Source organism: Rhinatrema bivittatum, unplaced genomic scaffold (assembly GCF_901001135.1).
Source record: "Rhinatrema bivittatum unplaced genomic scaffold, aRhiBiv1.1, whole genome shotgun sequence".
Lineage (NCBI taxonomy): Eukaryota > Metazoa > Chordata > Amphibia > Gymnophiona > Rhinatrematidae > Rhinatrema > Rhinatrema bivittatum.
The window spans coordinates 175,136-192,854 of NW_021820378.1; positions in this window are offsets into that span (position 1 = coordinate 175,136).

Consider the following 17,719-nt stretch of genomic DNA (forward strand, 5'->3'; position numbering starts at 1 on the left):
CTTCCCTCAGTCACTCCCACCTCTCTCCTCTTCCCTCAGTCACTCCCCACCCCCTCTCCCTCATCCCTCCTCCACTCCCTTTTTCTCTGCTCCACAACTTCTTACCCTTCCACTTACTCACATCCCTGTCTCTCACCTCTCCCTCATTCTCCCTCTCCCCTCACTCTTCCCCACCCCCTACCTCCCTCCCTCCCACACACTCACCCACTCCTCCCTCCCTCCCTCTCACTCAGTCCCTCCCCCTCCCTCAGTCCCTCCCTCCCACTCAGTCCCTCCCTCCCCCTCACTCAGTCCCGCCCTCTCACTCAGTCCCTCCCTCCCCCTCCCTCAGTCCCTCCCTCTCACTCAGTCCCTCCCCCTCCCTCCCTCTCACGCAGTCCCTCCCTCCACCTCCCCCAGTCCCTCCTTCCCACTCAGTCCCTCCCTCCCCCTCCCTCAGTCCCTCCTTCCCACTCAGTCCCTCCCTCTCACTCAGTCCCTCCCTCGCTACTGGCCGCCGCTGCCACCGCTCCTCGTCGTCGCCGCTCGCCGCTGCCGCCCGCCACTGCCGTTCACTGCCGCCCGCCGCCGCCCGTCACCGCCCGTCGCCACCACTGCTGTTCGCCGCTGCTCCCGTTCGCCGCCGCCCGCCGCTCCCGTTCGCTGCCGCCCGCCGCTCGCTGCCATTCGACGCCACCATGTTTTTTTTTTCCACTGATGCTTACCCGCACATGCGCAGTAGAGCTGCTCTCTACTGCGCATTTGCGGCACGTCGGTTCGGGCTCCCTTATAGGTATGATGTAATTAAAATATGTGTCGGAAATCATGTCTGATGAATGTGCAGCTGTGTTTTATTTTTTTTGGGGGGGAGAGGGGGTTAGATAAAGGTTACCAACTTTTCCATAGACCAGGGCTGGACACTTGGGGACCAGGTGCCTCCCCATATTTGCATACATTTACATATATTTGCCCCCAGCCCCTGATCTTCCCTCCTCTCTCAGGCTTCCATCTGTTCCTTCTGCAACCACTGCCTGTCTTCCCTCTCCTCTCTCCCATGTGCCTTCGCGCTCTCTCTCTTTCTCGTCTGTGTTTCTCTCCCTTCTCCATGCCCTGTCCCCCACTCTTTCTGTCTCCCCTCCATTTCCTGTGGAGGAAGCAGAAAAACAATCAAGAAATATAAGTCTCCCAGTCTCACGAGGTGAAACTTAATGACTCAGAACTGTTTTGTATCATCTGCAAATCTCGTTACCTCACTCCTTGATCCAGATCATTTATGAATATGCTAAATAGCACAGGTCCCAATACAGACCCCTGAGGCACTCCACTAACGACCTTTCTCCATTCAGAAAAGCTGTACATTTAGTCCTACCCTCTTTCTCCTCTGTTACACCCAGTTACTAATCCTCAATAGAACACTGCCTCCGACCCCCATGACCTCACAATTTTCTGAGGAGTCTCTTATGAGGGATTTTGTCAAATGCCTGAAGAATGCTGGGGTTACACAGAGAGAGGAATAACCAGTAAGAAAAAGGAGGTGATAATTAGGATTGTACATTTGTTTCAAACAAATTTAAAAAATGCGACGAATAAGGGCAGTTTGTTTCATTAGGGGAGGCCCCAAAACAATTGTGTCCCCCCCCCCCAAATGAAACAAACCTTATTCATTGCATTTGTTTGAAATGTATGCATTGAACCTAGGCCTAGGCCCAAAGCCTCAACTAGGGCATAGGCTGACGCCCAAAGCAGGGGGCCGTGTCTACACCAGAGTGCGATGCTGATAACTTAGCCTAGGCCCGAAGCCGGGGCCTCACCTAGGGCACAGGCCAAGGCCCAAAGCGGAAACAGTAGCCTAGGCCCAAGCATGATGCTAGGGTTTCGCCTAGGCACAAGCCAACACTGGGGTCTTGGCTGAGGCCCGAAACCTTGAACAGGTTCTACCTGATCCATAAAATATCTGATAGAGAGGCCAGGTCTTGGCTCAGACCTCACGCTGTGACAATGTGGCCCAAGTATCAGGTCCCAGCCTCCAGGCCAGGCCATGGTGATGGACCTGGGCCTGGTCTCCAGCCTAGGCCCAGGCTCAGGTGTCAGGACCCAGCCTCTAGGACAGGTCTGGGCCCTGGCCCTGACCTCGTCTGGGGCCCAGGCGTCGGAACCCAGCCTGGGCCCCAGACGGGCTGGGTCCTGACACCTAGGTCTTGGCCTAGGCTGGATTCCGGGCCCAGGCTCAAGACCACAGCCTGACTCAGAGGCTGGGTTCCGACGCCTGGGCCCCAGACGAGGTCAGGGCCAGGGCCCAGACCTGTCCTGGAGGCCGGGTCCTGACACCTGAGCCTGGGCCTAGGCTGGAGCCCAGGCCCAGGTCCATCACCATGGCCTGGCCTGGAGGCTGGGACCTGATACTTGGGCCACATTGTCAGGCCTGGTTCTGGGCTCCAACCTAGGCTGAGTCCCCGTTGTCGAGAACTGAGCCTGGATCCAGGCTGTGGCCTAGGCTAAAGCCCAGGCGTCAACCTCATGTAGGTCAAGGTCATGGCGATGTACCATGGCCTCGGCCTACGCAAGGCCAAGGCTTTAGCCTGGGCGTAGCCCTCACTAAATGGGTGCTGTATGGAGCCTGGGCCTGGCATTTTTCTAGATGGGTGGGAGACCGTAGGAGGCTCTGTTTTTGTTTTTTGGCAGGTTTTTTTTATGTTTGATTCGTTCTTTTCACTCAAATGAAACGAATCATACATTCTATGAACCAAAATTTGTGGGGAAAAAAAATCCTGAAAAGGAACCAAAAAACAAACAATTTTTTTTTTCCTTGCACATCCCTAGTGATAAGCCCTTGTATAGGTTCTTGGTGAGGCCTCACCTGGAGTACTTAGGGTGGCCAACTGGACACCCCACTAAACTTAAGACATTGGGATGGTGGGGGATGGGGGAGGTTCTGGACTACCATCAGATGTTGATCTACTCATTACTTGACTTTAAGCATGCCCCCTCAATATATTTGTTATTTCAACCATTCTCATAAACACATCAACCACAGCCTGCTCTCTAATAAAACTAAAGCCTTTTTAATACATATGCAAACTCACTTCAATACTCCCCATAAGCACAGAACCTCCTCTCATACACTTCCAAATGCACAACTTCCTCTCTCATACATACACACACTCCCAAACACACAGCCTCCTTTCATACACATATACATACTCCCAAACACAATACCTCCTCTCTCATACACACATGCACACTCCCAAACACACACACACACGCCCAAACACACAGCCTTCTCATATACACATGCACTCTCCCAAACACACAGCATCCTCTCATACACACACACTCCCAAACATACAGCCTCCTCTCTCAAACACACACATTCCCAAACACACAGCATCCTCTCTCATATACACACAGTCCCAAACACACAGCATCCTCTCTCATACACACACACACTCCCAAACAGCCTCCTCTCTCTGACGCAATCACATATACATTCCCAAAGTCACAGCCTTCTCATATACATATGCACACTCCCAAACACAATACCTCCTCTCTCATACATACACACACCCTCCCAAACACACAGCATCCTCTCTCATACACACACACACACACATACTCCCAAACACACAGACTCCTCTCTCAGAAAGGCCACAGACACAAACTTTTATTTATTTATTTATATTTTATTTTGCAGCCTCCTTTCTCATACAGTTGATTCTCTCTCCCTTTCCTTAAAACCTTCCCAGCCTTTCATCTGTCTCCCTTTTGCCACCTGTCTCTCAATATGCCCTCTTCCTCCTCTCTGTAGCCCTCTCTTGTACCGGCCTCCTGTCTCTAATCCCCCTCTCTCCCTCTCTCCCCATGCTCTTGTCTTTTTCTCCCTCTTCCTTCCCTCCTCTCTCCCTCTCCTCCCCAGTGCCTTCCACTTTCCTTATCTACTTCCCTCTTGTGTCCCCCTGACTCCTTTATGCCTCTTCTGTCTAGTCCTTCCTTTCCCCCATTGCTCCCTCCTTCCCTCATGCCTCCACTGTGCTTCTCTCCTGTGACCTTCCTTCCATCCATAGCACTTCTGTGTCTCTTTCCTCCCTTGCTCCACATGGGTCTATCTTCCGTCCCCTCCCCTTGTCTCTCCCCCTTTCCCCACCCTGTAACTCTGTTCCTGTCTCCCTAAGCTGGATCCCTGCAGCCCCTCTCTCGGGTATTGGGCCAGCACTCAGCGAGGGCGGGGGGAGGGTCCCAGAGCCCCGTAGCTGCAAAGAGTTGTGGAGCCACTTCGAAATGAGGGCTGTCCTCTTGCCCCGCCTCCTCTCCTCTCCCCATCCCACCCAGTCACAACACAGGAAAGGAGGTATGGGGGCAGGGACACAGCTCAGCTCTCGGCTTTGTCTTTCTCTCCCTATGGGAGAAAGGAGGAGCCTCCTGCAAAATTCGGATTTTCAGCACCCGGTCAGTACATCTGACCGGACACTGCACAGCATAACTGAAAACCGGTCAGTTGGCAACCCGTATCTCAAAAAGGACAGAGAAAGGATGGAGACGGTCTGGAGAAGGGCAACCAAAACGCTGTGTGAATGAAAGACAATAGCCCTGTGTGGGGGTGTGGTGTGTGTGTGTGTGAAAGGTGTAAGAGGTTGCGCTTGCGCCGACGGCCACCAGATGTCGCTGTTTTGTGTAAGCAATTTTTAAACTTGTATTACCTGTCACAGGTGTGACCTATATGTAATGTAAGTGTATAAGATCCTTCCCGTATGGGAAGTGAATGTTGTGTGCAAATTTGAATGCATTCGGTTAAGCGGTTGGTGAGATTAGCGACGACGTACAAACTATTTAACATTTTTATTTATATAGATGAAGGATATGTTGCTTTCATCAGTCTCTCAAGTTTGATTTATTGAATCCTTTAAAACTTGGATCCATGAACCTCTATAGTGCTATACTCTCTTCTATGGTGGTGAGAGACTTTGGCATATCTATCTATCTATTTATATACCTCTTCAGATCAAAACCAATACCTCCCTCAATAATTATTCAATCAGTATTAGACCTTTGTTACAATATTTTCAAAACAAATTTGACTAACTACGTTGATTTTTATAAAAACTAGTCTGTTGCCTTTTCTTGCATGTAGAGAATACTTCGATTTTGGTTTTATTTCAAACATCCCACAAATCACCCACTCACACATACACACACACACCCACTCACACATACACACACACACTCACACACACACTCTCTCACACACACACTCACTCACACACACTCTCTCACACACACACACACACATATTCTCACACACACATACTCACTCACACACTCACTCACACGCACACATATTCTCACACACACACAACCACACACTCACACACATACACACTCACACACTCGCATACTGTTTTGCTGGAGGTGGATTCTTGGGCTGAGGTGGGGTTGACGCAACCCGGGGGCAAGAACTCATGGGTCCCCACTGCCAGCAGGTGGAGTGGGTTAACGTTAGAAGCCACTGGAACTTCACCTATACCAGCCCACGTTCCCCTCGGGTTGAGCCTTTGGGTACAGGGGCCGGCAGGACTTAGGTGGGCCTCTGGATAACGCAGTAGAGATAAGCGGTTCAGCCCAGAGACAGCAGCCAGCAGGTGGCGTAGTTCTACGCTGGACGGGTTGTGGAACTGAAACTCAGGCACCAAGGGACCTGGGGTTACTGAGGGTGCATGAGCAAGGAAAGGCCGAAGCCTTAAGAGTCCACAGTTCTTTGGGTGCTGGAAGTGGTTGTAACAGTCCCCACGGTCGCCCGACCGGAGGTTTTTGTTGTGCACAAACAATACAGGATTCAACATAATCAAACTTAACAGTAATAACACCAAGAACTCAAACAAGAACCCTGCCTGTGAAAAAGCAGCGCTGTAAATATTACACTGGGCCCCAGAATACAAATGCACCACCTTCTGGGGAAATAAAACAAACCCGCTCGCTATAGATCCCTACACAGACAGTGCACACTAGCAGAATCTCTCACCTTAATCACACACGCACAAGGCAGAGACAGATCCTCACCAGATACAGAATAAAGGATCACAAATTAGAACCAGCGATATGCAGACAAAAACTGGAATGGAAACTCCAAGAAGCCAGACTCTTTGTGTAACTGTTACGATTCGGCCCTGGCCCGCCTCTCCATCTCTTTTTTTTCTCTTCTTTTGCAGCCCGGAGGATGCTGATGTCTGCCCCACCCGGCGGGAGCCGGGCTATTTTTAGCTCTCGCGGTCCGGAGACCGCCGAAGCTCCTTTACGTGGCTGGAGCTGCGCTGTTTCAACTGGCGCAGTCTGGAGGCCGCTGGCACTTCTCATGGCTGGGAGCCGCACTGCTGCCTTCTATGCGGTGGGGAGAACATAAGAGCATAAGAAATTGCCATGCTGGGTCAGACCAAGGGTCCATCAAGCCCAGCATCCTGTTTCCAACAGAGGCCAAAACCAGGCCACAAGAACCTGGCAAGTGCCCAAACACTAAGAAGATCCCATACTACTGATGCAATTAATAGCAGTGGCTATTCCCTAAGTAAAATTGATTAATAGCCATTAATGGACTTCTCCTCCAAGAACTTATCCAAACCTTTTTTGAACCCAGCTACACTAACTGCACTGACCACATCCTCTGGCAACAAATACCAGAGCTTTACTGTGCATTGAGTGAAAAAGAATTTTCTCCGATTAGTCTTAAATGTGCTACATGCTAACTTCATGGAGTGCCCCCTAGTCCTTCTATTATTCGAAAGTGTAAATAACCGAATCACATCTACTCGTTCAAGACCTCGCATGATTTTAAACACCTCTATCATGTCCCCCCTCAGCCGTCTCTTCTCCAAGCTGAACAGCCCTAACCTCTTCAGCCTTTCCTCATAGGGAAGCTGTTCCATCCCCTTTATCATTTTGGTTGCCCTTCTCTGTACCTTCTCCATCGCAACTATATCTTTTTTGAGATGCGGCGACCAGAATTGTACACAGTATTCAAGGTGTGGTCTCACCATGGAGCGATATAGAGGCATTATGACATTTTCCGTTCTATTAACCATTCCCTTCCTAATAATTCTTAACATTCTATTTGCTTTTTTGACTGCTGCAGCACACTGAGCCGACAATTTTAAAGTATTATCCACTATGATGCCTAGATCTTTTTCCTGGGTGGTAGCTACTAATATGGAACCTAACATCGTGTAACTACAGCAAGGGTTATTTTTCCCTATATGCAACACCTTGCACTTGTCCACATTAAATTTCATCTGCCATTTGGATGCCCAATCTTCCAGTAGTGCAAGGTCCTCCTGTAATGTATCACAGTCTGCTTGTGATTTAACTATTCTGAATAATTTTTATCATCCGCAGATTTGATAATCTCACTCGTCGTATTCCTTTCCAGATCATTTATATATATATTGAAAAACACCTGTCCAAGTACAGATCCCTGAGGCACTCCACTGTTTACCCTCTTCCACTGAGAAAATTGACCATTTAATCCTACTCTCTGTTTCCTGTCTTTTAACCAGTTTGTAATCCACGAAAGGACATCACCTCCTATCCCATGACTTTTTAGTTTTCATTGAAGCCTCTCATGAGGGACTTTGTCAAACGCCTTCTGAAAATCCAAATACACTACATCTACCGGTTCACCTTTATCCACATGTTTATTAACCCCTTCAAAAAAATGAAGCAGATTTGTTAGGCAAGACTTCCCTTGGGTAAATCCATGTTGACTGTGTCCCATTAAATCATGTCTTTCTATATGCTCTACGATTTTGATCTTGAGAATAGTTTTCATTATTTTTCCCGGCACTGAAGTCAGGCTCACTGGTCTATAGTTACCGGGATCACCCCTGGAGCCTTTTTTAAATATTGGGGTTACAATGGCCAACCTCCAGTCTTCAGGTACAATGAATGATTTTAATGATAGGTTACAAATTTTAACTAATAGATCAGAAATGTCATTTTTTAGTTCCTTCAGAACTCTGGGGTGTATACCATCCGGTCCAGGTGATTTGCTACTCTTTAGTTTGTCAATCTGGCCTACTACATCTTCCAGGTTCACAGTGATTTCATTCAGTTCCTCTGACTCATCACTCCTGAAAACCATCTCCGGAACTGGTATCTCCCCAACATCCTCATTAGTAAACACGGAGGCAAAGAATTCATTTAGTCTTTCTGCAATGGCCTTATCTTCTCTAACAGTCCCTTTAACCCCTCTGTCATCTAAAGGTCCAACCAACTCCCTCACAGGTTTCTTGCTTTGGATATATTTTAAAAAGTTTTTATTATGAGTTTTTGCCTCTATGGCCAACTTCATTTCAAATTCTCTCTTCGCCTGCCTTATCAATGTTTTACACTTACCTTGACAATGCTTATGTTTTATCCTATTTTCTTCAGATGGATCCTTCTTCCAATTTTTTAAGGATTTTTTTTGACTAAAATAGCCTCTTTCACCTCACCTTTTAACCATCACGGTAATCATTTTGTCTTCTTCCACCTTTCTTAAAGCACGGAATACATATGGACTGTGCCTCTAGGCTTGTATTTTTAAACAATGTCCAAGCCTGTTGAACACTTTTAACCTTTGCAGCTGCATCTTTCAGTTTTTTTCTAACTATTTTCCTCATTTTATCAAAGTTTCCCTTTTTAAAATTTAATGTTAGAGCTACAGATTTACTTATTGTCCCCCTTTCAGTTATTAGTTTAAATTTGATCATGTTATGATCACTGTTGCCAAGTGGCCCCACCACTGTTACTTCTCTCACCAAATCTTGTGTTCCACTAAGAATTAAATCTAAAATAGCTCCCTCTCTTGTTTGTTCCTGAACCAATTGCTCCTTGAAGCAATCATTTATTACATCCAGGAACTTTATGTCTCTAGCAAGTCCTGATGTTACATTTACCCAGTCAATATTGGGGTAATTGAAATCTAGGACCAAAAGTACATGCCAGAGCAGACTGCACTTTGAAGCAAAATCACATAGTACGAGAAGTGCAGATAAATTGTCAATCCTGACGGAGGACTCAAAGCTGGTTTCAAAGGTGATTTTGACAGGGAGCGCTCCCTGTCAAAATCAAGCACATTAGCTGTCAGTATTTCGTATGTGAATTCCTGCTGGCGTGCCCTCCCGATGCAGCCCTAGGCGAAACACGGGACCGTGTCGGGGGACGCCGTAAAGCTTCTTGCGATTTAAACCAGTGGAGCTGCCTAATGAATTAATAAAAACTTATTTCACCTTTGAAACCAGCTTTGAGTCCTCTGTCAGGATTGACAATTTATCTGCACTTCTCGTACTATGTGGTAATTGAAATCTCCCATTATTATTGAACTGCCAAATTGGTTTGCTTCCCTGATTTCTCTTAGCATTTCATCATCTGTCTGACCATATTGTCCAGGTGGATGGTAGTATACTCCTATCACTATACTCTTACCCAACACACATGGGATTTCTACCCATATAGATTCTACTGAGCATTTAGTCTCTTGTATGATCTTTATCCTGTTGGACTCTATACCCTCCCAGACATAAAAGTGCCACACCCTCACCAAGTTGATCCTCCCTATCATTGCGATATAATTTGTACCCTGATATAGCACTGTCCCATTGGTTATCCTCCTTCCACAAAGTCTCTGTGATGCCAATTATGTCAATCTCATCATTTGCTGCTATACACTCTAACTTTCCCATCTTACTTCTTAGACTTCTGGCATTACAACATCTTTGTGCGGCCCAGAAGCCGCCAACATTACCTTTTCCCCTCCGGGGGAGAGGGCCTGAAGCCCCGGGCTCCCCTGCGGCAAGGAGCCGTTCTTCCTCCACCTCCTGTGGCTGGGAGGCTGCCTACCAGCGTCGGGCCTGCTCCTCCTCCTGCGCTCAGAATCACAGCAGGGCCACTGGCCAAGGTCCTGGACTTCCTGCTTCCTCCTAGGGGGCGAGGCCGGCTCTTCTTCCCCTTCTTAAAGGGACAGCGAGGGAGAGGTCCACGAGGGATGTCATCAGGGAGTCGCCTCTTCTTCAGTATAAAAAGGTCCAGGCTTCATTTTAACCTTGCCTTCCAAAGGGGCCAGTCCTCCCTGGGACTTCTCTGTCATCCAGCTTCTCAAGGCTTATGGTTTTCATTGGAATTCCATGTCTGTCTTCATCGTCCTTGGTCTCACGCCTTCACGCATCCAGACCGTCTTCGTCTTCAGATGTCGTCTCATCCTTTCGTCCTCCTCCACGATGGACTTTCCTAACCTGCACCTTGGCATTCCCTTGCTTTGTCTTCACTGGCGGTGCAAGGCACGCTCCGGTTCAGGCCTCGTCTGAGTCATCGTTGGATCTCTCTCTTTTCTCTACCTGTTTGGGGAAACCACCTACGTGGTCCGCGACCAGCCATATCGGGCTGTGTAGGGCGCTCCGGCCGGCATGGTCCGCGATCAGCCTCTCATCAGTTGTGTAGAGCGCGTGTCATGGTAGTACCTTGTGACTCTTCGTGAAGTCCTCATGTTCGTGAAGTCCTCATGTACCTGGAGTCATCCTTTTAATTCTCCAAGCAACCTTGTCTGTGAAGCCCTCACATATCCGGTGTGTTGTTCATTCTATTCGTCTTCGTCTGATGTCTTCATCCTTCGACAATCCATTCGCCCTGTTGCAGTTGCTGCTCCATGCGGCAGGTCCGAAAGGGCTAGGAGTAGTCGGAGGACCACTCATGAGACCAAACATTGCGTTGTCTGGGTCTCTCTACTGCGTACAGGTGCGGCAGTGGTCAAGGTCTATCTTCTCCAGCCTGCACTCGGACGCCTCTCACCTGCCTCGGCGCTTGCTGGAGTTCCTCTTCAGTTGCATCATCGCCCAGGGGTACACGTATACCATCAGAGATGGGATCGCTCCCGCGCTCCCATAACAGTAACAATGACAGAACCACCATTCAAAACAATAAAATCAAGAAACATAAAACATCAGTTATAATAGTAGAATCATACTAATAAAAGAATAAATATTTCAAAACTACTGACAAATAGAACATTTATTAAAGTCATATACATCTTTTTACAATTTCCCAAGTACCAATAAAATATTTTAAAACAGCACACATATGAAATAACATCCAATAATTAAAACTAATGACTAGAACCATGCATTATAAAATTCAGATCCCAGCTAAAAATGTGGCTCTTTAAACAAGACTTCCCCCAAAACCCTTAACAATCCTTTAAATCGTATTGTTATAATGTGTTGTACTCGTATTGCTTTAATGTGTTGATCTGACCCTCCTTTGGCATTTAGGCTCTCAATCTCACATGTTGGTTATTATTCCTGCACCTTCTTTGCTTTCCTTTTGGTTCGTTTACCCCTGCCCCTCCCCCTGTTTATTGTAATTTCATTCACTTGGTTTTGATGTAAACTGATATGATGTTTCGACTAATATCGGTATATAAGTCTCTTTAAATAAATAAATAAATAAATAAATAAGCCCCTGCTGCCCATACCTGGGAACCTGATTTCCAGTCATCCTGAGATTGTTGAGGATTAGGGGACTAGGGGGACACCCAAACTTTATCCTCTCTCGCTCACATACACACCCACATGTTCAATCTCTCTCACACATATACATACTTACATGCTCTCATACATACCCACACACTCTCATACACAGGCTCTAAGTCCCTCTCCCTCCCCCATGCACACAAAAGCACTTACTCCCCCAGATTCCTTCATACACAGACAGACTCTCACCCACACAGACCCCCCAGGCAGGCACCCATTCTCTCTCACACATACATATACACAGACTGACCCCCAGGCAGGCACCCATTCACTCTTTCTCTCACACACACACAAGCTCCCATTTATACTCATACACTGAAGGCAGGCCCCCTCTGTTTTGCCAGCAGCCTCAGAGTCTCTCTCATTCCTGTAGCCGCTGCCACCGTGTGGCTGTTGGGGAGGAGCCGATTGCTCGTCACTCCTTCTGGTACTGAACCCATTCTGCTGCCTCCTCCTCTGTGCAGGCCCTGCGATATTAAACATTGGATGGACTTGCGCTTCCTCCATGCTGATCTCATGCATTGCGAGATCTGCTCAGAGAAAGTGCTACTCTCGCCAGATCTAATACATTATCTGCACAGACGGGGGGTCCTTCTCTGCTCAGCTGCCGGTGGGATGAGATCCACTGCCGGCTGCACAGCCTCTCTCTCTCTGTTTTTCGGCCACCGGTGGGATTGGGTCCACCAGCGACTGCATGCACCTTCCCCCGCGGTACCACATTTGCAGCCCCCCCGGAAACTCATCCTCAGTGCCCCTCGTTTGCACATCTCTGCCCTAGAGGAAAGGTAGAACGGGGAAAATATGACAGAGAAATTTAAATACCTCCAAGGTTTCCATGCAGAGAAGGATCTAAAATAAGGAGTCATGGGATGAGGTGAAAGGGGACAGACTCAGGAGTAATCTAAGGAAATATTTCTTTACAGAGAGGGAAGTGGATGCCTGGAGCAGCCTCCCTGTGCAAGTGGTGGAAATAAGGACAGGATCTGACTTCAGGAAAGCATGGGATACACACAGAGGATTTCTGAGGGAGGGGAAGGGATTGTAACTCTGAATAGTTGGTGTGGGTGGGCAGACTCCATAGGCTGTGGAGCCTTTTCCTGCTGTCAGGTTTCTATGATTCTCTGTTATTTCTATAAATCAGATAATGTATGAATCTGAGCTCCCAGTCTGCCAGTCCCAATATTCCTGAGAGTGCAGTCCCAGCTGATCCTGAATCCTGCAGCCTCGTGTGCAGCCTCAGCTCCTGCTGTCAGTGCTGGGCGGGGGAGGCAGAGGGCAGCAGTCACAGGCCGCTCAACCCCCAGGATCCCTCCCTCTCCTGCTTCACCTCTCCCTTCAGAGTTACCATTTTGCTTATTATAAATGAGACTTGGCTTACTATCAGCGAATTACAGCAAACCGTGCCCTGGGACTACACTTCCCACAATTCCCAACCTCGCCTTCCCCTTCCTCTTACTTGCACTTCTCCTTGCTTTGCTCTCCTCCTCTTCCTTCATCCATTAAGGGAGAAGCTGATGATTGAGAAGGGGCAGGAGAATGGCTGCAGGGCTTTCTGCTCAGCAGGTAGGAGGGGGGCAGGGGATGCAGCCTGGGACTGATCCCATCCCCCACCCCAGGGACCGTGCAGGGAGGGAGCCGGGGCTGGAAATCCTGCTCTGGAGAAGGGGCAGGAGAATGGCTGCAGGGCTTTCTGCTCAGCAGGTAGGAGGGGGGCAGGGGATGCAGCCTGGGACTGATCCCATCCCCCACCCCAGGGACCGTGCAGGGAGGGAGCCGGGGCTGGAAATCCTGCTCTGGAGAAGGGGCAGGAGAATGGCTGCAGGGCTTTCTGCTCAGCAGGTAGGAGGGGGGCAGGGGATGCAGCCTGGGACTGATCCCATCCCCCACCCCAGGGACCGTGCAGGGAGGGAGCCAGGGCTGGAAATCATCCTGACATACATAATATGCATTGACAAGTGCTATCACTTAATGTGTTCATATAACATACAATTTAAAGATCGACACATACGATGACTAAAGCTGGCTGGAGTTATCGGGGGTGAGCAGACAGGCAGGGAGGAGCTAGCATTTTTAACTCAAGGTACCAGAGGGATAGGAGGGTGGTGGAAAAGAAAAAGGTTTCAGTTTCAGGTTTATTTATTTGGGAGGGGTTGGGGAGTGATGCGATAATGAGGATTTGAAAGATCTGTGGTATCGAGTTCACGAGTCAGGATCTTCATGAATTTACCCATGATGGGGGAAGCATTGAGATCAGAAAAGGTTTAGGTTGGGTTGCAGGCATTTTAGGTCCCGTTTGAATTTTTTGTTTCTGGAGTCGGTCGTAAGGCCTCAGGTAGAGAGCTCCATGGTCTCGGGCCTGCAGTGAAGAACACGCGGGCTCTTATTTTTGATAGATGCGTATTCTGTGATGAGGGCACAGCTAGTAATCCTTTTGTTTTGAGATCTTAATGATCTCTGTGGCTCGTAGGGTTGTAACACTACCCCAACCAGACCAGTGTTGTTAGAGTGGAGGGCGGTATGTATTAAGGTTAGGACCTTGTAAGGGATTCGGGATTGCACAGATAGCCAATGAAGAGCTATCAGTGATTGCGAGATGGGATCACATTTTCTGGATCCTGGTAAGAGTCCAAGTGCGGCATTTTATAATATTTATAGGTTTGGGTTTTTTTTTAGAAAACAATTAGGTACTCTCAAGTAGGAGTGAGATGCACTAGTAGAGGTTTGAAGAAATGAGGATTTGCAGGACCGTGCAGAAGTCTGTGTGAGTCAGCAGCGGTTTCAGTCTGACCTAAGCTTCAGCTGGAGGTGGAACAGAAGGGGAGGGGCTGGATTAGGGAGCAGAGCGGCTCTTTCTCTGCTCTGTCTCCTCCCTTCTTCCCTGCAGGATTCCGGGAAGGGGAGGGGCTGGATTAGGGAGCAGGGCGGCTCTTTCTCTGCTCTGTCTCCTCCCTTCTTCCCTGCAGGATTCCTGGAAGGGGAGGGGCTGGATTAGGGAGCAGCGCGGCTCTTTCTCTGCTCTGTCTCCTCCCTTCTTCCCTGCAGGATTCCTGGAAGGGGAGGGGCTGGATTAAGGAGCAGAGCGGCTCTTTCTCTGCTCTGTCTCCTCCCTTCTTCCCTGCAGGATTCCTGGAAGGGGAGGGGCTGGATTAGGGAGCAGAGCGACTCTTTCTCTGCTCTGTCTCCTCCCTTCTTCCCTGCAGGATTCCGGGAAGGGGAGGGGCTGGATTAGGGAGCAGAGCGGCTCTTTCTCTGCTCTTTCTCTTCCCTGCAGGATTCCTGGAAGGGGAGGGGCTGGATTAGGGAGCAGAGCGGCTCTTTCTCTGCTCTGTCTCCTCCCTTCTTCCCTGCAGGATTCCTGAAAGGGGAGGGCTGGATTAGGGAGCAGAGCGGCTCTTTCTCTGCTCTGTCTCCTCCCTTCTTCCCTGCAGGATTCCTGGAAGGGGAGGGGCTGGATTAGGGAGCAGAGCGGCTCTTTCTCTGCTCTATCTCCTCCCTTCTTCCCTGCAGCATTCCTGGAAGGGGAGGGGCTGGATTACGGAGCAGAGCGGCTCTTTCTCTTCTCTGTCTCTTCCCTTCTTCCCTGCAGGATTCCTGGAAGGGGAGGGGCTGGATTAAGGAGCAGAGCGGCTCTTTCTCTGCTCTGTCTCCTCCCTTCTTCCCTGCAGGATTCCTGGAAGGGGAGGGGCTGGATTAAGGAGCAGAGCGGCTCTTTCTCTGCTCTGTCTCCTCCCTTCTTCCCTGCAGGATTCCTGGAAGGGGAGGGGCTGGATAAGGGAGCAGAGCGGCTCTTTCTCTGCTCTGTCTCCTCCCTTCTTCCCTGCAGGATTCCTGGAAGGGGAGGGGCTGGATTAGGGAGCAGAGCACCTCTTTCTCTGCTCTGTCTCCTCCCTTCTTCCCTGCAGGATTCCTGGAAGGGGAGGGGCTGGATTAAGGAGCAGAGCGGCTCTTTCTCTGCTCTGTCTCCTCCCTTCTTCCCTGCAGGATTCCTGGAAGGGGAGGGGCTGGATTAAGGAGCAGAGTGGCTCTTTCTCTGCTCTGTCTCCTCCCTTCTTCCCTGCAGGATTCCTGGAAGGGGAGGCGCTGGATAAGGGAGCAGAGCGGCTCTTTCTCTGCTCTGTCTCCTCCCTTCTTCCCTGCAGGATTCCTGGAAGGGGAGGGGCTGGATTAAGGAGCAGAGCGGCTCTTTCTCTGCTCTGTCTCCTCCCTTCTTCCCTGCAGGATTCCTGGAAGGGGAGGCGCTGGATAAGGGAGCAGAGCGGCTCTTTCTCTGCTCTGTCTCCTCCCTTCTTCCCTGCAGGATTCCTGGAGGGGAGGCGCTGGATTAGGGAGCAGCGCGGCTCTTTCTCTGCTCTGTCTCCTCCCTTCTTCCCTGCAGGATTCCTGGAAGGGGAGGGGCTGGATTAAGGAGCAGAGCGGCTCTTTCTCTGCTCTGTCTCCTCCCTTCTTCCCTGCAGGATTCCGGGAAGGGGAGGGGCTGGATTAGGGAGCAGGGCAGCTCTTTCTCTGCTCTGTCTCCTCCCTTCTTCCCTGCAGGATTCCTGGAAGGGGAGGGGCTGGATTAGGGAGCAGCGCGGCTCTTTCTCTGCTCTGTCTCCTCCCTTCTTCCCTGCAGGATTCCTGGAAGGGGAGGGGCTGGATTAAGGAGCAGAGCGGCTCTTTCTCTGCTCTGTCTCCTCCCTTCTTCCCTGCAGGATTCCTGGAAGGGGAGGGGCTGGATTAGGGAGCAGAGCGACTCTTTCTCTGCTCTGTCTCCTCCCTGCTTCCCTGCAGGATTCCGGGAAGGGGAGGGGCTGGATTAGGGAGCAGAGCGGCTCTTTCTCTGCTCTTTCTCTTCCCTGCAGGATTCCTGGAAGGGGAGGGGCTGGATTAGGGAGCAGAGCGGCTCTTTCTCTGCTCTGTCTCCTCCCTTCTTCCCTGCAGGATTCCTGAAAGGGGAGGGCTGGATTAGGGAGCAGAGCGGCTCTTTCTCTGCTCTGTCTCCTCCCTAATTCCCTGCAGGATTCCTGGAAGGGGAGGGGCTGGATTAGGGAGCAGAGCGGCTCTTTCTCTGCTCTATCTCCTCCCTTCTTCCCTGCAGCATTCCTGGAAGGGGAGGGGCTGGATTACGGAGCAGAGCGGCTCTTTCTCTTCTCTGTCTCTTCCCTTCTTCCCTGCAGGATTCCTGGAAGGGGAGGGGCTGGATTAAGGAGCAGAGCGGCTCTTTCTCTGCTCTGTCTCCTCCCTTCTTCCCTGCAGGATTCCTGGAAGGGGAGGGGCTGGATAAGGGAGCAGAGCGGCTCTTTCTCTGCTCTGTCTCCTCCCTTCTTCCCTGCAGGATTCCTGGAAGGGGAGGGGCTGGATTAGGGAGCAGAGCACCTCTTTCTCTGCTCTGTCTCCTCCCTTCTTCCCTGCAGGATTCCTGGAAGGGGAGGGGCTGGATTAAGGAGCAGAGCGGCTCTTTCTCTGCTCTGTCTCCTCCCTTCTTCCCTGCAGGATTCCTGGAAGGGGAGGGGCTGGATTAAGGAGCAGAGTGGCTCTTTCTCTGCTCTGTCTCCTCCCTTCTTCCCTGCAGGATTCCTGGAAGGGGAGGCGCTGGATAAGGGAGCAGAGCGGCTCTTTCTCTGCTCTGTCTCCTCCCTTCTTCCCTGCAGGATTCCTGGAAGGGGAGGGGCTGGATTAAGGAGCAGAGCGGCTCTTTCTCTGCTCTGTCTCCTCCCTTCTTCCCTGCAGGATTCCTGGAAGGGGAGGCGCTGGATAAGGGAGCAGAGCGGCTCTTTCTCTGCTCTGTCTCCTCCCTTCTTCCCTGCAGGATTCCTGGAGGGGAGGCGCTGGAGATTATTTTCCCTGCTTTTCTTGCTCTTATATCTGAAGAGAAAAATTATAGGGGCTCCGTTCCAGGCAATTCCCCCAGATATTAAGCTCTGATGCTCTCTTACAGCTTCGGTTTTATTATACAGTGATTTATTCAGGCAATGCCATTTCATATTCTGTCTTTCTGGTATTAGAGAATCTCTTTACAGTTTGATTTGCAGACCCTGGGGTCCATGGAGGAAAATGACTGTAGGGGCATAACCGGAGGGGAACGTGTGACAATGCCTGGGGGAGAGGGGAGCTGGGATCCTCTCTTCCATGATAAAATGTTAGGAGAATAAATCCAGCTGAGATCTAATGCACGCTGAGCCCCTCCTCGTGTCTCTGAGTGTTTCTGGTTTGTG